Here is a 16,485-nt window from a genome sequence, read left to right as displayed (position 1 = left end):
TTCTAGTTTTTACTCTTAAGATGGTTATACCTGCAGTAGTGTGAAGAGTTAGAGTTCCAGAAGACTTCTTGTTCAGTGCAGCTGTCTCCTGCCCTACCTATACTGCTCTCATTTTTTTTCCCACTCTGAGGAGTCCCTTTAAACTCCTCATTGGTTCTTTCTGTATTTTCCTCTCCATCTAAGTACCATGCTTATACTTCTGTTTCTTGATTTCTCAGTTTCAGGCATCTTCAGTTGATTTTCCCACTTTGGCACTATAGGATAGGTTACTTTCAGCTTCCTCCTCCTCCCCTCCCACTCCACTTGTCTGCCTTCCAACCCTGTATCCTTCCTTCCTCCTCATCATCCAGGATAGTTACCGTGTGGTTTGGATAGATGTGTTATCAGTGTTTACCAAGTTATGACCATATAAATGTTATTTTTCCTGAACCATGTAAGATTGTGCCTGGCATTTAACTAGTCCAGGACCCTTTCTTCCTACCCTTTTTAGAGAATTAACCTCAGATCTTCTCCTGGGATAGAGAAGAGGCACTTGACTAGCTGTAAAAAGTGAGGGGAGGGCATCCGAGTATCTAATTGCCTTTTTCTATAAACTTTGTACCAATTTTAGTACATTTTTAGTTGTACATTTTTTTAGTTTTTGAAGGCAACGGCACCCCACTCCAGTACTCTTGCCTGGAAAATCCCAATGGACAGAGGAGCCTGGTGGGCTGCAGTCCTTTGGGACGCTAGGGGTCAGACACGACTGAGCCACTTCGCTTTCACTTTTCACTTTCATGCATTGGAGAAGGAAATGGCAACCCACTCCAGTATTCTTGCCTGGAGAATCTCAGGGACGGCGGAGCCTGGTGGGCTGCCGTCTATGGGGTCTCACAGAGTCAGACACGACTGAAGCGACTTAGCAGCAGCCGCAGTAGCAGCAGTTGTACATTTTTAGTCTGCCTAATTTTAGTTGTTTCTTCACCTCTCCCTACAGAGATACCTGGTTGTATTTCTTCATTGCTAACTAAGAATTAGCTGCTATATTCTTGTCTCTGTTCTTTGTCCACATGGTTTAAACCTTTAAAAAAAAATCCCTATATTGTCTTTTTCCTGAGGTTTTGGAGACAGTAGAACTAAATATGTATTTTGCCATATTTAAATTTTTAAAAAATGCAAATAGTTATTTAAAGCTTTTTTAGAAAATATTTTATTTATTTTACTATGTTGGGTCTTAGTTGCTACACATGGAATCTTTCATTGAGGCATGTGTGCGTCTCTCTAGATGTGGTGCACGGGCTCTAGAGTGCACAGGCTCTCTAGTTGCAGGGCACAGGCTTAGTTGCCCCACAGCATGTGGGATCTTAGTTCCTTGACCAGGAATTGAACCTGCATCCCCTGCATTGGAAGGTGGATTCTTAACCACTGAACCATCAGGGAAGTCCCTCTGTAAATCTTTTTAATGCTTTAATTTACACATTTTCCCTCCTTCATATGCTATGCATCATTTTCACATTCACATTCATACCTACTCTCACCCAGATGTGTTTGGAAGTGAGAGCGGGATAAAGGGAAGATAGTAAAGACTAAAGAAGATAGACTACAATAGAGTAGAATAAAGTAGGCTGGGTTAGCCAGGAGTCTTTGTCTCTACAGGGATAATGGTGGAATGTATTATGAATAAAACTGTTATTTTGTGATCTTAAAATAGCATTAGATGTCAGTCAACATGTAGAACTCACTTACATAAGTTCTTAGTACTCATCTCAAGTTCTAGCATCCCGTTATTAAGTATGTATCTGTGTTTGATATATATTTCAATGTTAATTCGCTTTTTAAAATATAAATTAGAAAATTAAAGCTGACAGTTGTAATCTAATGATGATTATGTGTTTGTTTTTATTTTTAGCTTGATGATGGAATAGTATACAGCGAAGAGACAATCTCTGGCAAGTTTTTGTAGAAAAATGTTTCAGTGCCTAGTCTGAAAAATAACAGTTTCAGTTCTTTGGAACTCTAAAACATATTTTCCTCATATCTTTTGTCTTCATTTTCATAATGAAGTACTTTGCTATGTAGCTATGTACACACCACTGCAGTTATAGGAAGTTTCAGTCTACAGTCCATCTAAAGGACCGACCTGCCTTATACATCTCAAGGAATTCAACTGATGAAATAATTTGAACTAATCAAAGGATAAAATTTTAATGTTCTGGAGACTTTATTTTCACATATTGTTTCTTAAATGCTGGACTATATTAGGAAAATGTTTTCAGAAATCATTTTAAGTGTATAGATCAGTGTTTCTTACAGGTAAAATGCTAAAATAAGCTGCCTATAATAGGTACGAATTATATTTTTGAGTTTTGTAGAATATTGCAAATTAACAAAACAAAAAATGTTTAATTTATGCAACAAATATGTTCACACAAATTTGGTAGGACTTTAAAAAGAATCAATGTTTGACAGAAGATCTGATCTGTTTCATTTACACTGCATATACTGTATTATCCTTTCATAGCATTAGGTGCCTTGTACTTTAAATCTGTGACAAACCATGATGAATTTTTAAAGGGGAAGTATTACTGTAAAATGAAGAATTATGTATTTCTAAAGGCTGTAATGCTGTAAATTTAATTGATAAAGCTCTGCTTATTTAGAGTTTTGAAGAAATATCCTCTCTTTAATTAAACATTTTCATAATGGAAAGATGTAAATTGAAGTGATAAAGTATTATTAAAATAAAATGTTTATATATATGTGTGTGTGTGTATTACAGATCTACCAATTGGTTTCTGATTTTTTGATATATAAATATGCTAAATTGTTCTAGAACTGAATGCCTCTTTTTAAAATAATTTTAGTTTTCCTAAATAAATTTTTATGGTTAAAAACCAAAGAAAGAAGGCAAGAAGAAATTCTACTTTAAAAATTACAGTTAGACTTTTCCTCTACCAAGTTTAAATTAAATATAAATACTCCTGATTTAACTCTTAGACTTATGTCCTTATTGTGCAGCTGCTCCCAGACTTTACTCACTGTAGATCTCAGAGGATGAATGTATGTCTCAGGATCCATTCAGTCTTTTGATTAATCAGAACCCATTTCCTTCTCAAGTTTTGTGAGACTAGTTCATTTCTCTTTAGAATTTCTTAACAAATCTAAGTTTTAAGAATTCCCTTTGTAATGCTTAGCTTCATTTTGTCTTATTTACAATCTTAAAATTGCTCTGGTGTTACTATAAGTCTAAAGTGAAGTTTAACTTGTCCTGAGAACTTTTATATTGCATTAATTTAAAAGATTGTTTCTTGCTGACATTAAATTTAAAAAATAGACATCTGTTCTCCTACTTGGTGCCACCAATAAATCTTATGCTGAAAATCATAATTGATTTTGTTAGCTTGACACAGGTTAAAGGCATGTAAAGAATGTGGACTACTAAGAAATTTTATCCTGGAAAGAACTACTGAAGTAACATTTCAGTTACTCAAAGACTAAGTTTGGTTGAAATTTATTATCTGTGTACCTCTCTACTTTCTATTTTTGCTGTTTTGACAGTTTGCCAGTACCTCTTGGCAATTACAGGATGAAATAGTTGAAACAGTGATGGTGAAATTAAAACTTTAAATTATGCTCTAAATATGATAGGAAAAGAAGTTGAAGTCAGAAGTTTTTAGTTGTCCATGTGTTCTATGTTCATATGCCATACAGATCATGTGTTGTCACTCAGGTTTCCAGAAGTAGTAAGGCTTGTTAATATGTTGGAAAAATCTTGAGGTCTTCTTCCACTTGGCTATTATGCTTTTTATCAATGAACAGCCTCTTTAGAAGGAAGCAGTATTATTGCTTACCTGAAAGTATGAATTACTACTGCTTTGCAGTATTATCTTCTCTCCTAGTTATATTTATCTTAATAATTTTTTTTTTTGCTCCCCCGCCCCCCGCTTCCCCTATCTTAATAATTTTTATATTTGAATACTGTAACCATGGCAAATGAGCAGTTGAGGACTTCCTTCCTGCATCTTTGTAGTTGAGGGTTCATCTTCTCAAGAAATAGTTATGGTAGATTTCTTCCATGCTGTGATTACCTAGAAATCTAGGTACCAGGGCTCTAGGGTGACAGCAGTCACATTGTGGACCTTTGGAAATATTGGGAGAGGCTACATTGAAGTATCTGCTAACGTCCTTCATCTCTGTTGGAACAGTGTTGGCCTGTGATTATATTTTTCTGAATCTAAAGACCCAAATAGAGATTTCTAATACCTTGTTTCAGTCTTCTACTTTTCTCCCCATACATAATTTAAAACCCATTATTGTATAATGTTTCAAATTATGACCTTGATGAAAGGCAGTCTGCTGTTTTGTCAGACTTTCTGTTAAATGAACATCAGAATCACTGCTAAAACAAAACCGAAAAACAAGGTAGCCTTAAAAGATTAGGTGAATGCTTTTTGAAGCTTAGAAAAGCCTTTAGGGGTACATAAGACACCTATAATTATTCCTGTAAATAAATTTTGATTTTTTAAAAATTGATTTTTTTATTGACTTCTATCAGCCTGATTAACCTCTTAAACTGATTTTTCCACTGGCAGGGAATGAATAAAATTCATTGTTTCTATAGAAGTGAGCTCACAAGGTAAAATGAATGTTCTCAGAGTTATACAGTCTTATTTCAGGAAGAATTAATGCCTGCTTTATAATCAATCATGCAGAGCCAATTTGGGGTTGCAAGGTATGACTTCTATGGAATCCAAGGTTTTTTGTAAGGCACTTTGGTAAGATCTGTAACACTAATTCTCAGTGTGCTGGTTGAAGAAACAGAATGTCTTTAAAGAAGGATAAAGTAGGAATTAATTGTAAAATATATTTACCAGAGTCATATTAGCAAATAAATGAAATGTTATTTTTATATCAAGCAATTCTAGTTGTTGTAATCCTGCATCATTTCTGCCTACTTTCCTTTTGAAATGGTTATTGCTAAATAATATTATAGGAAGAATGAAAAAAAAACTAAGAAATGACTGTTACCTGTGACATATGCAGATTTAACTTATATGGCTAACATAATTGTGTGCTGACTTTTCTTCAGTAGTGACAAGGCATACATGGAGAATTTGAAGGTAAGGTTCTACTTTAGTATATCATGTACCAAAGATTACATTTAGATAAATTGAGGTACATTTTTTTACATAGACTTGTAATTTTTAGACCTGCCTCATTTCCTTTTTTAGACTATTAGTTTCATTCATCTGTGGAAAAATTAATAAAAAGTATTTCATAGTTCATACTCTATATGTACTCTATAGGAAATTTCCTTTTAAATATCAGAAACCTTTAAAAAACTGGAGATAGAAAAGGGATTCATTATAAATTTGAAGCAAATAATGACCGTTGAGAATTTATTGTTATATTAACATGAAACTTTTTTTTTTTGCCATCAGGCATCAAGATTACATGATAATTGAAATCTCTATTTTAATTTTAACTCATTTTAATGATTACCATGATTTCATTGTGATTTTTTTTGTTTTCTAAGAAAAAATGTGCTTTATGTATCTTAGAAACTAAGCATATTTTAATGTCATTGCATTTATAAAACAATGCTTTCCTATAAAATTTCCTATATGAAATATGCATATTAGAATGGCAGCTAATGAAATCATTGACATATATTTAAGGGAAAATTGCACATGAAAAGGAATTAGTATTCTCTGGTTAGGCATATTGGCCAAAATGCTAAAATGAAATGGCAAAATCTCCAATGAGAACATTTTGAATTTTTGTAACATGAATGATTTTATTTTTCATATGGGGATTTGGAGTGGAGAAGTTCTCAGATGATGACAGGATTTCCTTCACGATACTAATGTTTTAAAGGTGGAAAAAAAACCCTGCAAATTGAAACTTTGCACAAGGTAATTCACTAAATTCCTACTTGGTTTTCCTATACCTAGTTTTAATTATGGCAAGTAATAATAAAGTCAGGCACTGGTATTTGTTAACTTCAGTGGATCTTTCTAAGACAGGCAGAGATTTTTGTTTCAAGAATCTTATTTATTTTGGACATAAGGTGAAAACAGCCTCAGAATCTTACAGCCAGTATTTGTTTATTCAGAATAACTCTCAATTTTCTTTTTTTCCTCAACAAAAAAATTCAGTGTCAATCAGTTAAATCATGTAACATCCAAAGCAAAACTTTGTTGAAGGCTATCTGTGTAATGATATTCTGGTATAAAGGGTAATACACTAAGTTCTTTTACCTCTGCAGTAGTTTAGTGTAAAGTTATATGTATTTTAATATATGTGTTCTAGGTAGAGTTTTTGAGAGACATCGTGCTAAAAGAGCAATGGCTCTAAAACTTGAGAGTTTCACCAGCATCACTTGTGGTGCTTGCTGGTCCCCACTCCACCGTTTCTGATTGAGAAGTGTTAGAGAAGGCCTGGGAATTTGCATTTCTAATAAGTTTCCAGGTAATGCTCCTGCTGCAGGTCCAAGGAATCATTTGTGAATCATTACCCTGAGGAAGCAGTTTTGTTCTGATGAGTGATTCAGGTCAGTTCAGTTCAGTCACTCAGTCGTGTCCAACTCTTTGCGAACCCATGAACCGCAGCACGCCAGGCCTCCCTGTCCATCACCAACTCCCAGAGTCTACCCAAACCCATGTCCATCGAGTCACTGATGCCATCCAGCCATCTCATCCTCTGTCGTCCCCTTCTCCTCCTGCCCCTAATCCTTCCCAGCAATAGGATCTTTTCCAATGAGTCAACTCTTCACATGAGGTAGCCAAAGTATTGGAGTTTCAGCTTCAACATCAGTCCTTCCAACGAACACCCAGGACTGATCTCCGTTAGGATGGATTGGTTGGATCTTCTTGCAGTCCAAGAGACTCTCAAGAGTCTTCTCCAACACCACAGTTCAAAAGCATCAATTCTTCGGCGCTCAGCTTTCTTCACCGTCCAACTCTCACATCCATACATGACTACTGGAAAAACCATAGCCTTGACTAGACGGACCTTTGTTGGCAAAGTAATGTCTCTGCTTTTAAATATGCTATCTAGGTTGGTCATAACTTTCCTTCCAAGGAGTAAGGGTCTTTTAATTTCATGGCTACAGTCACCATCTGCAGGGATTTTGGAGCCAAAAACAAGAAGTCTCTCACTGTTTCCATTGTTTCCGAATGTATTTGCCATGAAGTGATGGGAAAAGATGTCATGATCTTAGTTTTCTGAATGTTGAGTTTTAAGCCAGCTTTTTCACTCTCCTCTTGCACTTTCATCAAGAGGATCTTTAGTTCTTCACTTTCTGCCATAAGGGTGGTGTCATCTGCATATCTGAGGTTATTGATATTTCTCCTGGCAATCTTGATTCCAGCTTGTGCTTCTTCCAGCCCAGCATTTCTATTGATGTATTCTGCATATAAGTTAAATAAGCAGGGTGACAATACACAGCCTTGACGTACTCCTTTTCCTATTTGGAATCAGTCTGTTGTTCCATGTCCAGTTCTAACTGTTGCTTCCTGACCTGCATACAGGTTTCTCAAGAGACAGGTCAGATGGTCTGGTATTCCCATCTCTTTCAGAATTTTCCACAGTTTATTGTGATGCACACAGACAAAGGCTCTAATGGGTGGGGCCATGGTCAAAATAGTCAATCCAATTTTCTGTCTCCCATGGGTGGATCTGTGTTCCCTCCCTGTTGTTTGACCTGAGGCCAAGCTATGGTGGAAGTAATAAAGATGATGGCAACCTCCTTCAAAAGGAGGATTAAAGATTTACTGAGCATGACTGTGCTCAGCGGGAGCTGACTGTGGCTCAGATCATGAACTCCTTATTGCCAAATTCAGACTTAAATTGAAGAAAGTAGGGAAAACCACTAGACCATTCAGTTCAGTTCAGTCGCTCAGACGTGTCCGACTCTTTGCGACCCCATGAATTGCAGCACGCCAGGCCTCTGTCCATCACCAACTCCCGGAGTCTACCCAAACCCGTGTCCATCGAGTTGGTATGACCTAAATCAAATCCCTAACGATTATACAGTGGAAGTGAGAAATAGATTTAAGGAACTAGATCTGATAGAGTGCCTGATAAACTATGGGCAGAGGTTCGTGACATTGTACAGGAGACAGCGATCAAGACCATCCTCAAGAAAAAGAAATGCAAAAGGCAAAATGGTTTTCTGAGGAGGCCTTACAAATAGCTGTGAAAAGAAGAGAAGTGAAAAGCAAAGGAAAAAAGGAAAGATATCCCCATTTGAATGCAGAGTTCCAAAGAATAGCAAAGAGAGATAAGAAAGCCTTCCTCAGTGATCAGTGCAAAGAAATAAAGGAAAACAATAGAATGGGAAAGACTAGAGATCTCTTCAAGAAAATTGGAGATACCAAGGGAACATTTCATGCAAAGATGGGCTCAATAAATGACAGAAACGGTATGGACCTAACTGAAGCAAAAGATATTAAGAAGAGGTGGCAAGAATACACAGAAGAGCTATCCAAAAGAGCTATCCAAAAACGATCTTTGTGATCCAGATAACAACGATGATATGATCACTCACCTAGAGCCAGACATCCTGGAACGCGAAGTCAAGTGGGCCTTAGGAAGCATCACTATGAACAAAGCTAGTGGAGGTGATGAAATTCCAGTTGAGCTATTTCAAATCCTAAAAGATGATGCGGTGAAAGTGCTGCACTCAGTATTCCAACAACTTTGGAAAACTCAGCAATGGCCACAGGACTGGAAAAGGTCAGTTTTCATTCCAATCCCTAAGAAAGGCAATGCCAAATAATGTTCAAACTACCGCACGATTGCTGTCATTTCATACGCTGGCAAGGTAATGCTCAAAATTCTCCAACTTCAGCAGTATGTGAACCATGAACTGCCAGATGTTCAAGCTGGTCTTAGAAAAGGCAGAGGAACGTGAGATCAATTGCCAACATCCGCTGGATCATCGAAAAAGCAAGAGAGTTCCAGAAAAACATCTATTTCTGCTTTATTGACTATGCCAAAGCCTTTGACTGTGTGGATCACAATAAACTGTGGAAAATTCTGAAAGAGATGGGAATACCAGACCATCTGACCTGTTTCTTGAGAAATCTGTTTGCAGGTCAGGAAGCAACAGTTAGAACTGGACATGAAACAACAGACTGGTTCCAAGTAGGAAAAGGAATATGTCAAGGCTGTGTATTGTCACCCTGCTTATTTAACTTATATGCAGAGTACATCATGAGAAATGCTGGGCTGGAAGACGCACAAGCTGGAATCAAGATTGCCGGGAGAAATATCAATAACCTCAGATATGCAGATAACACCACTCTTATGGCAGAAAGTGAAGAAGAACTAAAGAGCCTCTTGATGAAGGTGAAAGAGAAGAGTGAAAAAGCTGGCTTAAAACTCAACATTCAGAAAACTAAGATCATGACATTTTTTCCCATCACTTCATGGCAAATACATTTGGAAACAATGGAAACAGTGAGAGACTTATGGTTTTTGACTCCAAAATGACTGCAGATGGTGACTGTAGACATGAAATTAAAAGACACTTGCTGCTTGGAAGAAAAGCTATGACCAATCCAGATAGCATATTAAAAAGCAGAGACATTACTTTGCCAACAAAGATCTGTCTAGTCAAAGCTGTGGTTTTTCCAGTAGTCATATATGGATGTGAGAGTTGGACTATAAAGAAAACTGAGTCCCGAAGAATTGATGCTTTTGAACTGTGGTTTTGGAGAAGACTCTTGAGAGTCCCTTGGACTCCAAGGAGATCACACCAATCCTAAAGGAAATTGTCCTGAATATTCATTGGGAAGACTGAAGCTGAAGCTGAAACTCCAATACTTTGTCCACCTGATGTGAAGAACTGACTCATTGGAAAAGACCATGATGCTGAGAAAGATTGAAGGCAGGAGAAGAAGGGGACGGCAGAGGATGATATGGTTGGATTGCATCACCAACTCTTTGGACTTGAGTTTGAGCAAGCTCCAGGTGTTGATGATGGACAGGGAAGCTTGGTGTGCTTCAGTCCATGGTTTTGCAAACAGTCAGACACAACTGAACTGAACTGACCCTGAAGAAAGAGCAGTAACTTTGAAGATGGAATCCCCTTGTTCTCCATTACTGGATTTATTGGGGGGTCATTTAATCCAGATAGGTCTGCATTTCCTTTGCTTTAAAATGGAGGTTAATGCTACCTACCTGGGACTGTAGGAAATGAGATAGCCAAGTTGGAAGTGCCCCGTCCAACATGCCTGAAGCTCGATAAATGCTGACTCCTTTGGTTCATTCTTCCCTTCCTATTCTCAGGTGGAAAGTAAGGGACTGAACTTAGCATCTTCTAAGTTCCTCTCAACTCTCATATTCTATGTGTCTGAAAGTTCTCTAGTTTAAGAGACAGTGCCAAACAGTGTTTTGGTGCTTTATAGAGTGGTGTGGTAACATTGCGTAGACCATAGTTTTGTTTTTGCTTTTGTTACAGCTTAGCATCTAGACTCTAAAAGTTTTTAGTCAGACTTAGAAAGCAGCATTGAAGAAGTTGTATCTGAACTTGTGATGGTTTCTGGATGCTGATGATATCAGATAAATGGGCACACTTTTCTAAGTAACTGGCCTTGTTAGAGTCTCCACTATGCTGCCTCCTATAAAGCATTCTCAAATATATAGTTTTCATTACTTTGTTTATTTTCAGCCAGTGTTAAATAAGCTACAAAACAAATTCAAGCTAAAATTGTAAGCATATAATTTTTACAGCATGGAATTGTTCAATGTTTTAAAAATAATCACTAGTGTATTATTAACTGTTGTGAATTTATAATCTAAAAACTTCGGAATGCTCAAAGTACTGGGCTAAAATACTATTAGATGCGTTGTGCTGTTTAATTCCACCTTATTAAAGACAATAATCACAACTAGGGTCCTTTTGCCTCCCCTCTCATCCACCATCTAAATCTATAGAGTAAATATGAGGATGAGTACATATAATACAACAAAAAGCATATGCGGCTAATTGATTGGGGTTTGGAGACGCATGTGGAACTTGAATAAAGCATTTACATCCATCCAGAATGGTCTCCTTAAACTGCAGACTGCTGGGGGCTTGTAGGAGGAGCACTTGGAGACTTGGGTGAGAGAGCTTTCCCCTTACGTTGTGGGCTCCAACTGCATTTGAAATGCCTGTTTTTAAAAACCTGAGAAAGAGGCTAGTAAGAATTCAGATAAGACATTGAAAATGCTAATTCCCTTGGTTAGTATAATATGAAATATCTGATAGTGGCAAAACAAAAAGTCAAATGTCAGGATGCAATGTAAGATAAAACTTCACCTAGTATAATCTAAAATGGGTCTTAATATTCAGATTAGTGTTAAGAGATTAGGCAGCAGTATTTTTGTGGGACCAGAAATATGTATTTATTTTGCATTTCTTTGTAGTCACTCTGGTACATTCTTGTGAAAGTTTGTTTTGCACCCAAGATATTTTCTATGCAGTTGACTCTCAAACAGTATGGGGGTTCATCTGAGTATAATTCATCATTGCCTTCCATAGCCATGGTCCCACCACATCTGTATATTCAACCAACCACAGACTGTATAGTCCTGTGTTGTTCTGTGCTTAGTTGCTTCGGTTGTGTCTGACTCTTTGCTACACTATGGACCATAGCCTGCCAGACTTCTCTGTCCATGGGATTCTTCAAGCAAGAATACTGGAATGGGTTGCCATTTCCCTCCTCCAGAGTATCTTCCCAACCCAGGGATAGAACCCATCTCTTAAGAACCACCATCTCTTAAGTCTCCTGCATTGGTAGGAGGGTTCTTTACCACTAGCACCACTGGGAAGCCCTTATAGTACTGTAGTATATACTGTTGAACAATATCCACATATTAGTGAAGCTGTCCAGTTCAGACCTGAACAGTTGTTCAAGGGTCATGTGAAGTCAAGTGGGCCTTAGAAAGCATCACTACGAACAAAGCTAGTGGAGGTGATGGAATTCCAGTTGAGCTATTTCAAATCCTGAAAGATGATCCTGTGAAAGTGTTGCACTCGATATGCCAGCAAATTTGGAAAACTCAGCAGTGGCCACAGGACTGGAAAAGGTCAGTTTTCGTTCCAATCCCAAAGAAAGGCAATGCCAAAGAATGCTCAAACTACCGCACAATTGCACTCATCTCACATGCTAGTAAAGTAATGCTCAAAATTCTCCAAGCCAGGCTTCAGCAATACGTGAACCGTGAACTTCCAGATGTTCAAGCTGGTTTTAGAAAAGGCAGAGGAACCAGAGATCAAATTGCCAATATCCGCTGGATCATCGAAAAAGCAAGAGAGTTCCAGAAAAACATCTATTTCTGCTTTATTGACTATGCCAAAGCCTTTGACTGTGTGGATCACAATAAACTGTGGAAAATTCTGAAAGAGATGGGAATACCAGACCATCTGACCTGTCTCTTGAGAAACCTGTATGCAGGTCAGGAAGCAACAGTTAGAACTGGACATGGAACAACAGACTGGTTCCAAATAGGAAAAGAGGTACATCAAGGCTGTGTATTGTCACCCTGCTTATTTAACTTATATGCAGAGTACATCATGAGAAACGCTGGGCTGGAAGAAACACAAGCTGGAATCAAGATTGCTGGGAGAAATATCAATAACCTCAGATATGTGGATGACACCACCCTTGTGGCAGAAAGTGAAGAAGAACTAAAGAGCCTCTTGATGAAGGTGAAAGAGGTGAGTGAAAAAGTTGGCTTAAAGCTCAACGTTCAGAAAACTAAGATCATGGCATCTGGTCCCTCACTTCATGGGAAATAGATGGGGAAACAGTGGAAACAGTGTCAGACTTTATTTTTGGGGGCTCCAAAATCACTGCTGATGGTGATTGCAGCCATGAAATTAAAAGACCCTTACTCCTTGGAAGGAAGGTTATGGCCAACCTAGCTAGCATATTTAAAAGCAGAGACATTACTTTGCCAACAAAAGTCCGTCTAGTCAAGGCTATGGTTTTTCCAGTGGCCATGTATGGATGTGAGAGTTGGACGATGAAGAAAGCTGAGCACCGCAGAATTGATGCTTTTGAACTGTGGTGTTGGAGAAGACTCTTGAGAGTCCCTTGGACTGCAAGGAGATCCAATCAATCCATCCTAAAGGAGATCAATCCTGGGTGTTCATTGGAAGGACTGATGTTGAAGCTGAAACTCCAATACTCTGGCCACCTCATGCGAAGAGTTGACTCATTGGAAAAGACCCGGATGCTGGGTAGGATTGGGGGCGGGAGGAGAAGGGGACGACAGAGGATGCGATGATTGGATGGCATCAGTGACTCGATGGACATGGGTTTGGGTAGACTCTGTGAGTTGGCAATGGACAGAGAGGCCTGGCGTGCTGCAGTTCATGGGGTCGCAAAGAGTTGGACACGACTGAGCGACTGAACTAAACAACTGTATTAAAATTTTATAGTGTATTCTTAATCCCCTTTGGTTAGTAAACTAAAGCTGAAATTATCGTGTGTCAACAAACTATGATTTGTGTTTTTACATTAGACAAGAATGCATCGTTCTGGTCAAGTTGCCACATTTTAATTTTATCTGATAGTTCTGTATTGAGTGATCAGTAGCTAAGTGCAAATACGCCCATCCCTGTAGTAGAGATCATTTTATATAAAAGTCACCTTAATTATTAGACCCAGAAAGCCAGAGGTAATGAAAGGTACTTTAGAAAGATGAAATGTTAATGGTAAAGGGAATAATCTTAGATAGATTTTCTTAAGTGTAATTTAATGCAGATTTTTGTCTCAGATTTGTTATTAAACTTAATAATTTTATTCTTCCATCTGTTTAATAAAATGAATATTTTCAGATTTTCAGAACTTGGCATATTTAAAATTTAAATATAATTATAAAAATTAATTCTAATTACTTATGTTATAAATTCTGTTCTAATACAAGGTCAGAATTATCCCAGTTTTGGAGGCAATTTGAAACATTGCTTATTTTTATACTATATGACTTGAGAAAGATTATTTTATATACTGAATAACCTGATGTAAAATATGTATGGTTTATTTTAATGCATTTATGTAAAATCATTTGTATATTCTACTTACAGTTTGTAGTTTCTGTTTCAGTGAAAATACATGAAAAGTTCAGATATATCCTTGTGCAAACCACTATTTGATTTCTAAATTCTTTTATTGAAACATTTGCACTTATTCTTTCATGCCTGAATCTCCAAGATATATCTCCTGTGATAAAGTAGATGTTCCTGTAGAACAATGTGGTTCAGCTTTAAGAGAACAAACATTAAACATGATGAGTTGCATATTATACTTGTCAAGATCTAAACCCTGGTGGCTCAGATGATAAAGAATCTGCCTGCAATGTGGGAGACCTAGGTTTGATCCCTGCCTGGGTTGGGAAGATACCCTGGAGGAGGGCATGGCAACCCACCCCAGTATTCTTGCCTGGAGAATCCCATGGATAGAGGAGCCTGGTGGCCTACAGTCCATGGGGTCACAAAGAGTCAGATACTACTGAAGTGACTAAGCACAGCACAGCACAAAGCCAACTCACAAGGTGATGTTTTTGAATAATTACTCTTGGGAAGGTTCCCTGTAGGAGAACCACATTCTCTCTCAGAGTAAGGCCCTTCCAGTGAGTTTTCCTCCAGAGTTGGAACAGCTCACTATTTTACTGAATATTATAACAATCATTTCCACCCAGAAGACAAAAACTACTCAAGTATTTTAAACAGGGAATTTAAAACAGGATTGATGCTCTTGTGTTAAAAGAGCTGAGAGAACCAGCAAAAGACTGAAGCAGCTTGGAAATAAGCATCAGCAGGAAGCCAATCCTCTCTCTAGGTTGGTGGGACAAAGCCCACAGCCAGGTCTGCAGGAGAAAGGTGAGCCTTAACAGAGAAGAGCAGGAGCTGTTCATGTGATACAGCTAGAAACAAGACAAAGACTCTGTTTTCCCTTTTCTTTCTGCCACTGACTCGCACTGCAGGACTTTCCTGGGAGCCAGCTGCCACAAGAGCTTGGAAATTGGAGCCTTTGGATGTCAACTTGTCTGAGTTAGAGAGCAGAGGTCACGCAGGCCAGAGTTGGCACAGGCACTAAGTAGCTGGTTTGCACTTGGAGACCCAATTGTGTGGAAAACATATATCTTTAAAAAATAGAATTACAGTGCGTGAAGATGTCATGTACTGTGACAAGAGTACAAGAAACACTCTGAAACCAGGATTAGTTTTGTTCATCTCAAGTCCACTCCAAAAAGAAGAAATGGGGGAAAATGCCTGCCCTGGACATCTGTCATCATTCCCATCCCTCCTCCTCCACTTCTCACTGTCATCCTTTCTTCTCTTCCTCAAAAAACTGGCTGCTTTAAAACCAAACATAAATATAGAACATGAAAAACATTTTTTAGTGACTGAGAGTTTAAGAACTAGAGCATTCAGGATAGTGTATTCATGGAAGTGTTGGAAAGAGGAACTAAAACAATTTCTTAATTTCTTGAAAGACTGAAAATAGAATCTTGAGGAGATAGTGTTTTCAAAACTTTGCTCTATTTAAAACTCTTCATCTTAATTTTTTTGAAGCCATTAAGCACTTGTCAATTCTCACCATGAGAGATAAATATTTTAAACTGCTTTGCTAACCATAGGATCATTGTTTTACAGTTGGAAGTTTCTCTACAGAATATTTAGTGATAGAATTGGGGTGACCATATATCCCAGTTTGTAGAGGACAGTCCTGGTTTATATCTGTTGTCCTAGTATAATCATTAAAAAGGCTCCAGTGAAGAATATAATTTATATTCAATTAATCATATGCTGGGCTTCCCTGGTGGCTCAGGGGTAAAGAATCTACCCGTCAATGCAGGAAACACAGGTTCTATCCCTGAGCTGGGAAGATCTGCTAGAGAAGGAAATGGCAACCCACTCTAGTATTCTTGCCTGGGAAATCCCATGGACAGAGAATGCTGGTGGACTGCAGTTCATGGGGTCAAAAAAGAGTCAGACACAACTTAGCAACTAGACGACAACAACAACAACAACAATTATATGGTTGCCCTAATGTACTCTATGTTTCCTGACAAGTAGGCTACTGACAGATTTCACATTCTCTGACTCCCAATCTAGTGTTCGTTATTCTAGATCTGTGTGCTTGCGTGAAAGAAGCCATATTGATCAACGATCTTGGATCTTTTGATCAGGAAGATAATTCCTGTCTCGAAGCAGTTTTCTTCTTTGAGAAGAATGCTAGGATATTTCATGGAGGAAAGTGAAGAACCTGATTATCTGCTTGCTCTATCGGCCCAAATTGTTCTTTTAGGGCCATAAACCAGTTATTAAACAAATTAACAAGCAAATTTTTTATTTTTCAAGTTTATTGAGGTATAATTGAAAAACTAAGTTGTAGTGTGTTTAAAGTGTGAGGATTTGATCCGTGTATACATTGTGAAAGGATTTCTACTATAAAGCTAATTAACACCTCCATTACCTCACATAGTTATTTATTTTTTGGT

General features: G+C 37.8%; 1 protein-coding gene and 1 long non-coding RNA gene across 5 annotated transcripts in view; both read left to right on the top strand.

The window, feature by feature from the left end:
* SLC35F5 (solute carrier family 35 member F5) overlaps positions 1–2,738 on the top strand; it is a 47,899-nt gene extending 45,161 nt beyond the window's left edge. For all 4 annotated transcript variants that reach the window (XR_014079296.1, XM_081579261.1, XM_081579262.1 and 1 more), the window contains one exon: positions 1,889–2,738. The gene's annotated coding sequence lies outside the window, so the exon portion shown is untranslated. The remainder of the gene's footprint in view (positions 1–1,888) is intronic.
* Positions 2,739–5,068: 2,330 nt separating this feature from the next.
* Positions 5,069–16,485, top strand: part of LOC145541803 (uncharacterized) — a 49,812-nt gene continuing 38,395 nt past the window's right edge. The window contains exons 1-2 of the long non-coding RNA XR_014079298.1: positions 5,069–5,099; positions 5,802–5,894. This is a non-coding gene — a long non-coding RNA (uncharacterized LOC145541803). The remainder of the gene's footprint in view (positions 5,100–5,801; positions 5,895–16,485) is intronic.

Source organism: Giraffa tippelskirchi, chromosome 3 (genome assembly GCF_054371585.1).
Source record: "Giraffa tippelskirchi isolate mGirTip1 chromosome 3, T2T-mGirTip1v1.2.pri, whole genome shotgun sequence".
NCBI lineage: Eukaryota > Metazoa > Chordata > Mammalia > Artiodactyla > Giraffidae > Giraffa > Giraffa tippelskirchi.
This window is presented reverse-complemented; position numbering and strand designations above follow the sequence as displayed.